Source organism: Bufo bufo, chromosome 3, assembly GCF_905171765.1.
Source record: "Bufo bufo chromosome 3, aBufBuf1.1, whole genome shotgun sequence".
In the NCBI taxonomy this organism is placed as follows: domain Eukaryota; kingdom Metazoa; phylum Chordata; class Amphibia; order Anura; family Bufonidae; genus Bufo; species Bufo bufo.
In genome coordinates, this window is record NC_053391.1 from 434,177,410 (window position 1) to 434,190,837 (window position 13,428).

At 42.2% G+C, this 13,428-nt stretch overlaps 1 protein-coding gene across 1 annotated transcript in view; it reads left to right on the forward strand.

Annotated features, from left to right (window-relative positions):
- The first annotated feature begins 7,139 nt into the window (after positions 1-7,139).
- The window catches only part of FHL2 (four and a half LIM domains 2), an 84,522-nt gene continuing 78,233 nt past the window's right edge, over positions 7,140-13,428 (forward strand). Inside the window, exon 1 of the mRNA XM_040425011.1 lies at positions 7,140-7,275. The gene's annotated coding sequence lies outside the window, so the exon portion shown is untranslated. The remainder of the gene's footprint in view (positions 7,276-13,428) is intronic.

Sequence of the window (13,428 nt, forward strand, 5' to 3'; positions counted from 1 at the left end):
ATTTGTTATTTTGGGTGAATCTACATCTCACCCACTATAGTGCGGTTTTGTACCCAGTGCTCCTGGCATGTTCCCCTGTTAGTATGGTATATGTGAGGGTAGGGGTTCACAGCTCCGATACACGGGGCGTCCCATCCCACGTTACCTTGTGCCTTTGTGTCATTGTATATTTATTTTTTGTATTAATAAACTACATATATTTTATATGAGTGTTTTCCTCATTTTTCATGCAGTGTGTGTTTGCATGCATCGTGTTGCTGCTGGGGAACACTGAATGTGCCCGATCATCAGGGAAACAGGTGAGTATTCAGTGTTTTTTGTTTTAAACTTTATTAATGGAGCTAGTAGAGTGCACTACTGAAAGAGACAAACTACAGTGAAGGGGGCACAATGTGGGCATTACCACAGTGAGGAGGCACAATGTGGGTATTTCAACTGTGAGGGGGTACCATGTGGGCATTACTACTTTGAGGGACGCAATGTTGGTATTACTACTGTGAGGAGGGCAAAATGTGGGTATTACTACTGTGAGGGGCCACCATGTGGGCATAACCACTGTGAGGGGCTACAATGTGGGCATTACTACTGTGAGGGGGGCACAATTACTGTGAGGCGGAACAATGTGGGCATCACTACTGTGAAGGAGACACAGTATGGGCTTAACTACTGTGAGGGTGCACAATGTGGGCATTACTAATGTGAGAGGCACAATGTGGTCATAACTACTGTGAAGGAGGCACTATGTGGACATTATTAATGTGACATAGGCACAATGTGAGCATTACTATTGTGATAGGGCACAGTGTGGGCATTACTACTGTGAGGTGGCACAATGTGGGCATTATTACTGTGAGGGGGCATACTGTGAGGGGGCACAATGTGGGCATTAGTACTGTGTGGTAGCACTAAGAGGAAAGCAATGCCCTAGATTACCCTGTTATACATTAGGATGGCTCGGTCTTACAGGGCCAGCACAGCGCCCCCTGCTGGGGATTTAACAGGGACAGTTACCATCCCTTCCTTAGGTCAATATTCTTTTTGCTCTGTCACCAAAGAGACCTTGTTCCGGATCCAGCGGACATCACACTGACACACTAGCGACACCCTGGATGAGGTAGGACCAGTTGGTTCTTTCATTTATCAAAGTGTGTATTGGTACCACCAGGTACCCTATGATAGATTTTATCAGGTGTACATATTGGGGGTCAGGCACGGACTGGCCCACAGGGGTACAGGCGAATCTCCCGGTGGGCCCCTGAGCAAGGTGGGCCCCTAGTCTCCCACCCCCTGCACAAGTGGCACATAACACAGTAGACTTACTGCACTACATACATATATTCAGTATACAGCACCTCAACCAGCCTATATTCATATAAAAAACTTGATGGCTTATTAAAGAAACTCTCCAGTTTATTATTTTAGACATGATCAGAGCTGAGATGACTTCTAGGTATAGAGGAAAGCTGCCAGTATCCTCTATCCCCAGGACCTACCTTCTCAAAGTTGCTGCAGGGACCCCCATATTCAATCATCTGGTAGCATCTTGCTGCTATGTGAGCAGGTAATATTTGAATGTATCCGTATGGTGGGCCCCCAAAATAAATTTTACTGGTGGGCCCTAGTCACCCCTGTCCGACCCTGTGGGGGTTAATTTACAAAGACCATCTTTTTCCATCGCTCTTTGTTCCTCCTCTGCACCGCTGAAGGATTAGCCTAATTTATGAATTATGTGCACCTGTTCTGTCTTCATACATGTTCACTCAGTGTGCAGTCTGACATTCAGCATAAACCATTTCTGTCTTCCAAATAAGAGGACTGTTCTTTGTAGTCTAACTTGTTTATTGGCAAAACAGGAGAATTTGATCGATCGATCAATTGATTGATTGATTGGTAAAACTATAAGGATACAAATAACATGAATAAGTATATAGCATAGCATGTACTGTAACATTTGCATAACACTGAAGCACATGGTAAAATGGCTGTTTAACATAGAACTTCATGTCTAACACCTAACAGTTATAACAACTTCCCTGAGTAACAATTATAACTAGCTGAACAGCTCTGCATAACATAATGTCCCTGAAACAAAGATAGATCTCTCACCAGATATGCTTTTACCAGGATGGTGGAGTTTAAGAAGGAGACATGCATAGGACAGTTCTGTACTGTGTCCTGGAGACTTCTCTTTCCCAGGATGCTTTGCACTCCCACAATTCTTTGCACCACCCACAATGCAGCAGTCTTTGTAACAAGGAAGTGTAATACAATTTAACACCGCTAGATGCTGCTGTAACCACATTAATCACTACAGAAACATCAAAACTGAAGAAAAAGGTGATATGTAATGGTTTTTCCTAACCAACACCTGTTTCAGGCATAAAAGATAGTAAATGTGTCAGGACCGGAGTCCCAGCCCCCGTCACACACTAGCCACTATATAGTTACAAAAAGGGGTCTTGCGCCTATTTTTACTCCTAAAACAGCCGTAAAAATATTCTTAAGGATATTAATAAAAGTTACCTTAAGCTATTCACCCAGAACCCTAAGGAGACTGGGTGGGATTGGTTGAGTATAGTTATGCATTGAGCTGAGTTAGAGGTATGGCTTAGTATAAAAAAGGTATGGCTATTAGTTTATATAAAATATATAGCGCCACAAACAGATGTTTGAGATATAGCTAAAATTTATGGAACAGTCTTACCATTCAGACGCCCCCTGGTAGGGATCAGCCTAGCGTGGTGGAAATAATACCGCGTCTGGGCCGAGAGTTAGATGTAGTCGTAGGTAATTGCAAGATGTAGACTGGTGCAGGGAACCACTGTCCCTAGTAGGCCCTGATTGGGGAAGGGGGCAATGCTAGTGTTCACCTGCCTATCTACACAGAGTTCCTACCCCGCAAGGGGCGGCCCTGTCCGGATACCTTACCTTAGAATAGGCGGGTATCCCTATTTATGCCCTATAGGATGGTTCCCAACGTGTCACGTTTCAAGTGATAAATCATCAGGGGAAGAGATCCAAAATGTGCAAAAGTAATCCTTAGATCAGTGGATCACTAGGATTGAAGAGAATGGGACATTGATGGTCCTAAAGGAAGGAGGACCCCACAGATTCTTTGAAGAGGGGCGCCTCTGGGGCAGCTGATCTGACACGTTGGGAACCATCCTATAGGGCATAAATAGGGATACCCGCCTATTCTAGGTTAAGGTATCCGGACAGGGCCGCCCCTTGCTGGGTAGGAACTCTGTGTAGACAGGCAGGTGAACACTAGCATTGCCCCCTTCCCCAATCAGGGCCTACTAGGGACAGTGGTTCCCTGCACCAGTCTACATCTTGCAATTACCTACGACTACATCTAACTCTCGGCCCAGACGCGGTATTATTTCCACCACGCTAGGCTGATCCCTACTAGGGGGCATCTGAATGGTAAGACTGTTCCATAAATTTTAGCCATATCTCAAGCATCTGTTTGTGGCGCTATATATTTTATATAAACTAATAGTAAAAGTTATATTTTAAGCTCTCCCAAATTCTCTATTGTTCATTAAATTGTTAGTGGGAGCACCAATATCTATAAATCCTAACCACCCTACATAGAATTTTTCTAAGACATTGTTGGCTTAATAAAGATGGACCATTGAAGGTGGATGCTGTAGACATCTGTTTTTCCTGGACTGATACAGTAGAAGGGAGCATCATTGCACATAGGCATCCAGATATCCTCAGTGGTCTGTGTGGTCTTACACTCTTTACCTATTCTACTAATCAATGTATCAATCTGTCCAATAAATCACCATACAACTAAAATAAATAATGCTATTAGAAGGGACAAGGATATTCTCCAAATATAAAAAAAATTCCAACAGGAATCTCCCTGAGCAAAGTTTAGAGGCACCCTACTGGATGAAATTAGAAGCTAATATAGAAAAAGGGATACCATACATTCCCCTTTTGAGATGGATATGTTATACGTCAAGAGTTACATGCTCGCACTCGCTCCTCTGCTCTCAGTGAAGCCGCCGGCGCCTCTACTTCTGGGTGGAACGATTTGCTTGGTGCATGCGCAGTCTGAATCTGCGCTGCTTGGGCAATAGCAGCAGATTGAGTGCACAAGCGCCAACTTACAGCCCTGTCTAACACTGTCAATCAAAGAAGGGGGAGCGCACAGAGCACATGGGTATTTCATTAGCGGTGATCCAAGGATTCCAGCCAGCCCCTTGATGCTTGAAATTACCTAAATATAAAAAGAAAGATTTCTCTGTAGCAGTTCATCCTACAGACAAAAGAAAGGTATCATTTTACCCAGCATGATCAACCCTACCAGTCAATATGCCTGGTTTAATAGGGTTGATCATGCTGACAGATGCTCTCGATCTGTTGTGCCAAGGCAAAATTTCATAGAGATTCATATACTTGAATCAGGGAATAGAGGATATGATTAATATAATTACTGGTAGTTTATTCCATGAAACAAATTTATCACACGTGTTTGATCAGACATCACATTATAGTCTGTTGTTGTATAAAAAGGATTGACATAACTATGACCCTCCCATGTGAACTGGATTATAGTGCTCCTAAAATAAAAACATTGACGTCATCTAGTCTTACACAACAATGCAATGTGACAATAAAATATCCAGTGATCATTTTTATAGCATCCCTGCACATCCAAAAATTCTGTTTATTTGCAAATACTTTGTATTTTTCACATGTGACTTACACATTGACTCCAGGAGCCTGGCCAGATATTATAATGTACAAATACCGATCCAAATCATGGAAGTATGGAAATAATGGTTTATGTCATTACATTTAAAGAGACAAGTGTTGGATTTTCTTGCTGAACTGAAGAATCTGGTTTATATTAAAACTGCTGAGACTCCCACTATTCCCAGAAGAATCAAAGGGGCCACTTTGCCTTATAAAGTATAGGGATCAGTCTGACTAAATCCTCCTTAAAAAAAAACACTTGAGTTTTTGTTGCAGTTTTTTAAACTAAAGACTGGAGTGGATTCGAGAAGACTAAAAAATATAAGGGAAGGACTTATATTTCTCTTTCTTGCTGGATCTACTTCTGGTTTTTGGCTCCAGTAGCACGTGTGAAGACACCTTTTGTAACAAATCATGCTTAGAAGTCTGAAAATAATGATTTAGGTCATTACATAAAATAAAATAAAAAGTGCTGGATTTCTCAATACTATTCCTCATGGTCTTGCACAACTGAAGAATCTGGTTTAGGGTCCATTCACACGTCCGTAAGTGTTTTGCGGATCCGCAAAACACGGAGACTGGCAACGCGCGTTCTGCATTTTGCGGACTGCACATCGCCGGCACTTAATAGAAAATTGCAATTGCGGACAAGAATAGGACATGTTCTATTTTTTTCGGAAACGGAATTGCAGACCCGGAAGTGCGGATACGCAATTCCAGATCCAGGCAGCACATCGTGCGGCCCCATAGAAATGAAAGGGTGTGCAATTCCGTTCCTCAAAATGCGGAACAGAATTGCGGACGTGTGAATGGAGCCTTAGATTGAGTCAAACTGCTGAGACCCCCACCAAACTCCAGAAGAAGGGATCACAGTGCTAGTCACTGTTGGGGCTGAGTTGCAGTTCCTGCACAGGAGAAGCAATGTGCGTAGTAAAAAATCCAAAGGGGTCACTTTAAAGTATAAGGATCAGTCTGACTAAACTGGAGTGGAGTGGATTGAAGACTGGAGTGGATTCAAAAAAAAAATTAACTATAAAGGAAGGACTTATACTTTTCATTCTTACTGGATCCACTTCTTGGCTCCAGTGTGAAGACATCTTTAGTAAGCTATCATGCAGACTCGTGTAGAGTTTATTTGGTCTCTCTCCTTTCCTCCCTATTTTTCTCTAAATTCTCCTGAATTGAATCACCTACAATTCTGATTCTATAGAACTGATTCACTCAACTCTAGTTAAAAGGGCATCTGTCAGCAGATTTGTAGCTATGAAACTGGCTGACTTGTTACATGTGCGCTTGGCAGCTGAAGGCATCTGTGTTGGTTCCATGTTCATATGTGCCCGCACTGCTGAGAAAAATGATGTTTTATTATATGCAAATGATCCTCTAGGAGCAATGGGGGCTCTGCCCTCTCTGCAACTGCCACCTCCTCTCCACTTTGATTAACAGGGCCTGACATGATGATGTTTTCACTGCCTGGCCCTATCAATCAAAGTGGAGAGGGCACGGCAGTTGCAGAGGGAGAGAGAGCAGAGCCTATAGGTGTAATGGCAACTCCCCCGTTGCTCCTAGAGGTTCATTTGCATATATTAAAACATCAGCAGAGCACATGGGACCAACACAGATGCCTCTAGCTGCCAAGCGCACATGCAACAGGTCAGCCATTTTCATAGGTACAAAGCTGCTGACTGATGCCCTTTAAAGTCAATTACCAAACCTTCGTTTTTGATAGGAGGGTGACTGGAGGACACTATTTTTTTCAGTAAAATTCCTTTTTAATTTCTGTCTGCATTAGTTGCAAAGGGAAGTAACAAGTCAAATATTATTGGGTTAACAAACGTGATAAATATGCCCTTAGGTCTGAAATAAATTCCTATGAGTCCATAAGAAAACTAAAAAAGATGCTAGAATAACTAAGGTTACTTTCACACCTGCGGCATGAATACTGGCAGGCTGTTCCGGCAGAAAACAGCCTCCCGGAATTCTATGGATCCAGCACTGCTGGATGCACCCGGAATGCCTGCCAGCCCCATTAAGTATAATGGGGTCCGGCAGAGATGCTGTTGTATTCCGGCAAAAATGCAGAAAATCGTCCGGACACAAACCATTGCTTACTGCATTGTTTTTCCCGGAACAAGCAGCCGGATCGTAGTGCCGCCATTGTGAAAGTAGCCTAAGACTGCTGATTAGTCCTTATTGTATATTGTAAGCTGCTCTGATTGTGTATCATGACCTTACCATGTTTACAGTGTGCTTATACCTTATACAATTAATATATGTTTGAAGCTATCTCCACTGAATGTAGCTAAGGATTTCTTGATCACAGAGTCGCATCCCTTCAAAAGTCTTGCATGTTGATGCCTTAAAAGGATGCTGAAGCTGAGATGTTGCAGTCGTTATCTTTAGACAGTAGATACAGTATTAATAGCTCAACAGGCAGGAACATTTCATATTAGTAACCAATGCCATTGTCTGACTAATCCAGGCAAACAAAGATCTAGGGTGGTCACCTCTGTTGCTCACTGCTTCTTACTTTCTCTGAAGAACAGACCCAACACGTAGCAGGTAAGATGTTCTTGTAGTATCTTCTCTTTTAAAATATATAGGGGGAAATTTACCAAGCAACATGTGACAGAAATGTGTAGCAAACTGTGTCAAATAAATTGGGTACATGGCCTGCACCGAATTTAGGATGTGTTATCGACACTTGTTACATCTACCTTGACTATTTCAAAAAGTGTCTACAAAAAGGTGTAGCTAGGAGGATCCTGTACAAGATATTCGGGCTATAGAAGGCCAGCCAGGAGGTTAGGGTGTTTCATTTTGTAATGGAAAAAAATAAAATGTAACATTTTTGCAGACTTTGCTTACGCCCCGAGTCTCAGTGATGTAAAAGATATATATGCCAAACTTCAAGAAGATTGGATAATATTTAGAGGTTGCAAACTTTGATCAGTTTTGTAAAAGTAGGCAAAAAATAAGATTTTTCAATGTTAATTACTTTTATTGGGAAAACTAGAAATCACAAACTTAAAATAATATCAAAACTAGACACTAAGATTAATAGGTAGTATGATAGGCAAAACGTGTTATATTACCGTAATCAACTTTGAACAATGCAATCCCTTCTTGTGTTAGCTCGGTGACGACTTTTCTGTGATACTCGACTACCCTCAACAAGAATTGTTTTTGTTGTTCGTCCCTGACCGATTGGTAAAGCTTTTTTATCAGAGCAATTCCTCTTTCTGCGGTATCATTGACCACCTTAAGAGCGTTGACATGGCTTCTTAGAGAATCACTGCAGTATTCTGTCACGTCGTGGATCCCAAACAATTCAAAGAACGTCTTTGTTTTATTAGTAGCAAAATGGCTCAGGTCTTTTCCTTCAAAAACTAGGTTTTTACCCTCTAATCGTTTCACTTACTTTGTCTTTGCAGGTTTGGTTTCTAAATTTTTAGTCATATTTTCCTTAACAGCTTGAGTAATACGTTCGTCCAAAAAAGCCAATCCTACGTTTGTTTCTGACAGATACCAAAGGTGTCTCTTAGCAACTGTGAGAGCACTTTTTTTGACCTCTGCATCTGGGTAAGTGCTCAGAAGCTGTAGCAAATCGAAATCATTCTTTGGAGCTCATCGACCTACAATTGCCTCGTGCAAAAAGCGAACATATATTAGGCTGACAAAATGTGAAACCCGTTTCATTCCTTTTAATTGTCGTTGAGGAATATTCAACTGTTTAGTGAAGAGGATAATTTTAAGTGCATATATTGCCTTTGCCATCCACCTTGCTTGATGCAGAGCCCCTGGGATCCTGAAACTGAAGTCGTTTTTAAACCAACCTCCTAGGTACAGGAATGAGAGTAGTAATAAAAGTGATCAATGTGTGCAACCCTAAATATTATCCAAACTTCTTGAAACTTGGCATATATATCTTTTACATCACTGAGACTCGGTGATGTATGAAAATCACATCTTTGGAAAAATGAAACACCTTACAGGAGGTGTCATGAAGAGATGAGTGGAACCAAATTTGCACTATTTTCCACAGGATATAAATTGATCCAACGACAATGAAAAATCTTCCCCCTTAAATTCTAAAATATTAAAATATGTGTTTGTACTATTAGGCAGGAATTTGGATATGGACACTTATAAAACTATTTTATATGACCATATCTGAGGTCTGTTTCCTCCATATTGTCTGCTGAAAAAAAGAATAATGGAGGAATGAGGAATGAAAAGATCCTTTTCTTGTGCGTAGGTTAAAGTCTAGCCCCAGTTCCCAATGTTAAGGAATTAGTAGTACAAGATGTGCTATTGTATATTTTATAATCTCTTGAGTTCCATTCAGTTTTGGGTCATAATCCGCCCCCTCTGAAACAGATACTTTTCCACAATGTGAGTGAAGGCATAGATGTGGTCGTGTGTGGAGCTTAATATATGTACGCTTGATCTACTATGCCCTATGAGCTATGCAATGCGTAGAATACTTTCCATAGTTTTGTGTAGTAAATCATCTCTGTATATGAGCTGTATGTTTAATTACACTTAAATGTACACGTTTTGTGCTAGGAAAGACCATGCACATTGCCTACTAGATCATCAACATCAGGTACAGGTTCATCCTCAGTCAATTTCTAGTATTGTCTAATTGTTCTAATTTCAGAGTATAACATACTGGGGCAAATGTTCTGTTGAAAATGTACCAAACCTTTGGCGCAATTTGCTCCAAAAAAAAACACATTTATTAACCGTTTTACAACATTTGAACATTTACTCCATCTCATTCAACAAAGAGCATGGCGTAGCCAAGGAGGCATGGCTTTGTGACACTATTCAAAAAAGAGAAGAAACAAATTCCAGCGATCTTCTAAATCAAATCCATCTTTATTGAAGCATATAAAATCCAGTATAATCCAAAGTCAAGGACAAAAAAACGCACCATTTCTGACGCTTCATGGCACTATTGCCCCGATTTATCAAGACTAGCATGTGCTGCACCAGTCTTTAAAGCCTTGCTCTGCCGGAGGAGGCATTTAATTTACAAGAAGTCCATGCAGTCCATGTGTCAGACTGAAATCTACTACCTTTTAGCTGGCATAGAACAAAACATACAATGCAACAGCACTCTGTAAACCAAATAAAGTACAAAAATGTATCATATTGCTTATGCTATAAATTAGAGATGCTTGGCAAATCATTTTGTACAAAATAATTTGAGCCCGTCTGCCGCACGTCAAGGCGATCTCTGTAAGACGGGAACCTAACACTAAGTTCAACCTGTTATGTGCCATGACAGCGACCATGAAGTTCAGGGGTTGTAGGTTCTGCCTGCATGCTGGACCACAAGTACCAACATGCATGCTGAGCAAACTAAGCTTTATACTCATGCTAATTAAAATCAGCTTATGAGGCAAATAGGCTGATCAGGAGTGCACGACCAAATAGGAGAGTCAGCCACACCTCCTGCACAAACGCAAAGAGAAAAAGGGGGTCAGTCAGCACATCCCAGTGCGCAGGCGCACGTCGCCATGGCTGAAAACACAACATAGAACAAAACATACAATGAACTCTGCAAATCAAATAAAGTACAAAAATGAATTATATTGCTTATGCTATGCTTATAAATTAGAGATGCTTGGCACATCATTTTGTACAAAATTATTTGAGCCCGTCTGCTGCACGTCAAGGCGATCTCTGTAAGATGGGAACCTCACACTAAGGCCTCTTTCACACGGGCATGTCCGGATTAGGTCCGGATGCGTCCCGATGCATTGCGGCAAACCCGCGCGAGTAGGAACGCAATTGCAGTCAGTTTTGACTGCGATTGCGTTCCAATGTTAATTTTTTATCGCGCGGGTGCAATGTGTATCCAGACCCAAACTTCTTCACAGAAGCTCAGGTTTGGGTTAGTTGTAGTGTAGATTGTATTATCTCCCCTTATAACATGGTTATAAGGGAAAATAATAACATTCTGAATACAGAATGCATAGTTCAATAGCGCTGGAGGGGTTAAAAAATAAAATAAAAATTTAACTCACCTTAATCCACTTGTTCGCGCAGCCGGCATCTCTTCTGTCTTCATCTGTGAGCAATAGGACCTTTGATGACGTCACTGCGTTCATCACATGGTCCATCACATGATCCATCACCATGGTGATGGATCATGTGATGAGCGTAGTGACGTCATCAAAGGTTCTATTGCTCACAGCACAGATGAAGACCGAAGAGATGCCGGCTGCGCGAACAAGTGGATTAAGGTGAGTTAAATTATTATTATTATTTTTTTAACCCCTCCAGCGCTATTGTACTATGTATTCTGTATTGAGAATGCTATTATTTTCCCTTATAACCATGTTATAAGGGGAAATAATAAAGATCGGGTCCCCATCCCGATTGTCACCTAGAAACCGTGCGTGAAAATCGCACCGCATCCACACTTGCTTGCGGATGCTTGCGATTTTCACGCAACCCCATTCATTTCTATGGGGCCTGCGTTACGTGAAAAACGCACAAAGAGGAGCATGCTGCGATTTTCACGCAACGCACAAGTGATGCGTGAAAATCACCCCTCGTGTGCACAGCCCCATAGAAATGAATGGGTCAGGATTCAGTGCGGGTGCAATGCGTTCAACTCACGCATCGCATCCGCGTGGAATACTCGCCCGTGTGAAAGGGGCCTAAGTTCAACCTATTAAGTGCCATGGCAGTGACCATGAAGTTCAGGGGTTGTAGGTTCCGCCTGCATGCTGGACTACAAGTACCAACATGCATGCTGAGCAAACTAAGCTTTATACTCATTGTGGCAAAAACCACACCTCGTGCCTGCTTGATGTCGCCTACGTCGAGCTCACGAGAGGCGGTATATACGCGGGGTATATACCCCGCCTATGGGTAGGGTCCACTTCTCCTTCTTTGATGCTGGGAGCAAATGACCCATAAAACCCCTTAGGGCTCATAGCCCCAGACCAGAATGTTGCAGGAAGATGGTTCCGGGCCCAATTGATGCGCCTGGGTTCTGGCTACAACTAGAGTCCATACATGGTACCGGTATTTGGTTTCTGTGGGGAGATATGGATATCTCCTTTCCCTGGCATCGCCCCATCAAACAAAGACCATGGGCACGTACATCATGGCCACCGGGACACAAATATGTATCCGGTTTGCGCCTGCGATGGCCGGGCGATTTATAATTCCTTATGAAATGTAGGTGCCAAGATGTCTGGAAGGTGTCATTGATCCTGGCGAAGGCTGATACCTCCTGCTGGGGTTTTTTCCTGCAGGATCTAGCTTGTCTCCAAACTGGCTGATTGAGGTGTGACATTCTCCACCTGGGGTCTCCTTGAAGCCTGGACCCCTGGGGCTTTCTTCCTGGCTAGCTGACAATCAGATGGCTGGGACTTTAAAGCAGGGCCCTCCTGTGGAGTTCACTACTTCTGAAATCTGTCAGCAAATGGTGTGTGTGAGGACATGGCTGACAGTAAATATTAATCCATATTCCTCACACTCATGCTAATTAAAATCAGCTTATGAGGCAAACAGGCTGACCAGGAGTGCACAACCAAATAGGAGAGTCAGCCACACCTCCAGCACAAACGCAAAGAAAAAAAGGGGCTCAGCATCCATGTTGGTACTTGTAGTCCAGCATGCAGGTGGAACCTACAACCCCTGAACTTCATGGTCACTGTCATGGCACTTAACAGGTTGAACTTAGTGTTAGGTTCCCATCTTACAGAGATCGCCTTGACGTGCGGCAGACGGGCTCAAATAATTTTGTACAAAATGATTTGCCACGCATCTCTAATTTATAAGCATAGCATAAGCAATATAATTCATTTTTGTACTTTATTTGGTTTGCAGAGAGCTGTTGCATTGTATGTTTTGTTCTATGTTGTGTTTTCAGCCATGACGACGTGCGCCTGCGCACTGGGATGTGCTGACTGACCCCCTTTTTTATTTTTACCTTTTAGCTGGCGTAGATCTCAGTCATCATTTATGCCAGTTTCTGGCATAAGTGCTGATAAATGTGCCAGGGCCGATAGCTCTGTCCAAGCATCATGCTCGCCATGCCCCCTTTTCAGAAACAGGAGACAGCATGTAAAAAGTCTCAAAATCTGGATTTGCAACTTTTTTTATCCTAAAACCATGGCATAAAGAGATGATAAATCTCCCTCTATGTGCCAAACAATGCTCCAAAATGTGGTGCTTTTTTTAAGTAAAGTAAGCCAACAAATAGGAGGTATAAAGTTAGACTGGATAGTCTAAAGATGTGCAAGATTTGTCATCCAGCATCAAGCACTGTGATATATCTGGCACAGTTTTAATTCTGACTATTAGTATTAGTAAATCTGCCCTAACAGTGGCCTTGTACTCTGTCACACAGGCTAAGAATTGATGATGATCAGATTCTTATGTGTTGGTTCCCTAGGTTTACCCTGTAACAGCATTATATGTGTAATGACCCGGAGTGCCATTACCACTCCCGCACCCCGCAATTGTCTCCTATGGTCTAATTCCATGTCATCTTATGTATTTATTGCAGGTCGGTCACAATGTGCATATCTATTTCTTGTAACTGTTATGTTCAGATGTAATGTACCTGGTTCACCAGAGGTGGCAGCAAACATGGCAGTGCTAATTTTGCAGAGGATGGAACCCTTCTTTCCATTCTAAACCCTCTCTCGAAAGAGAGGAGAAGACTAGTTAGTTAGAGTCAGT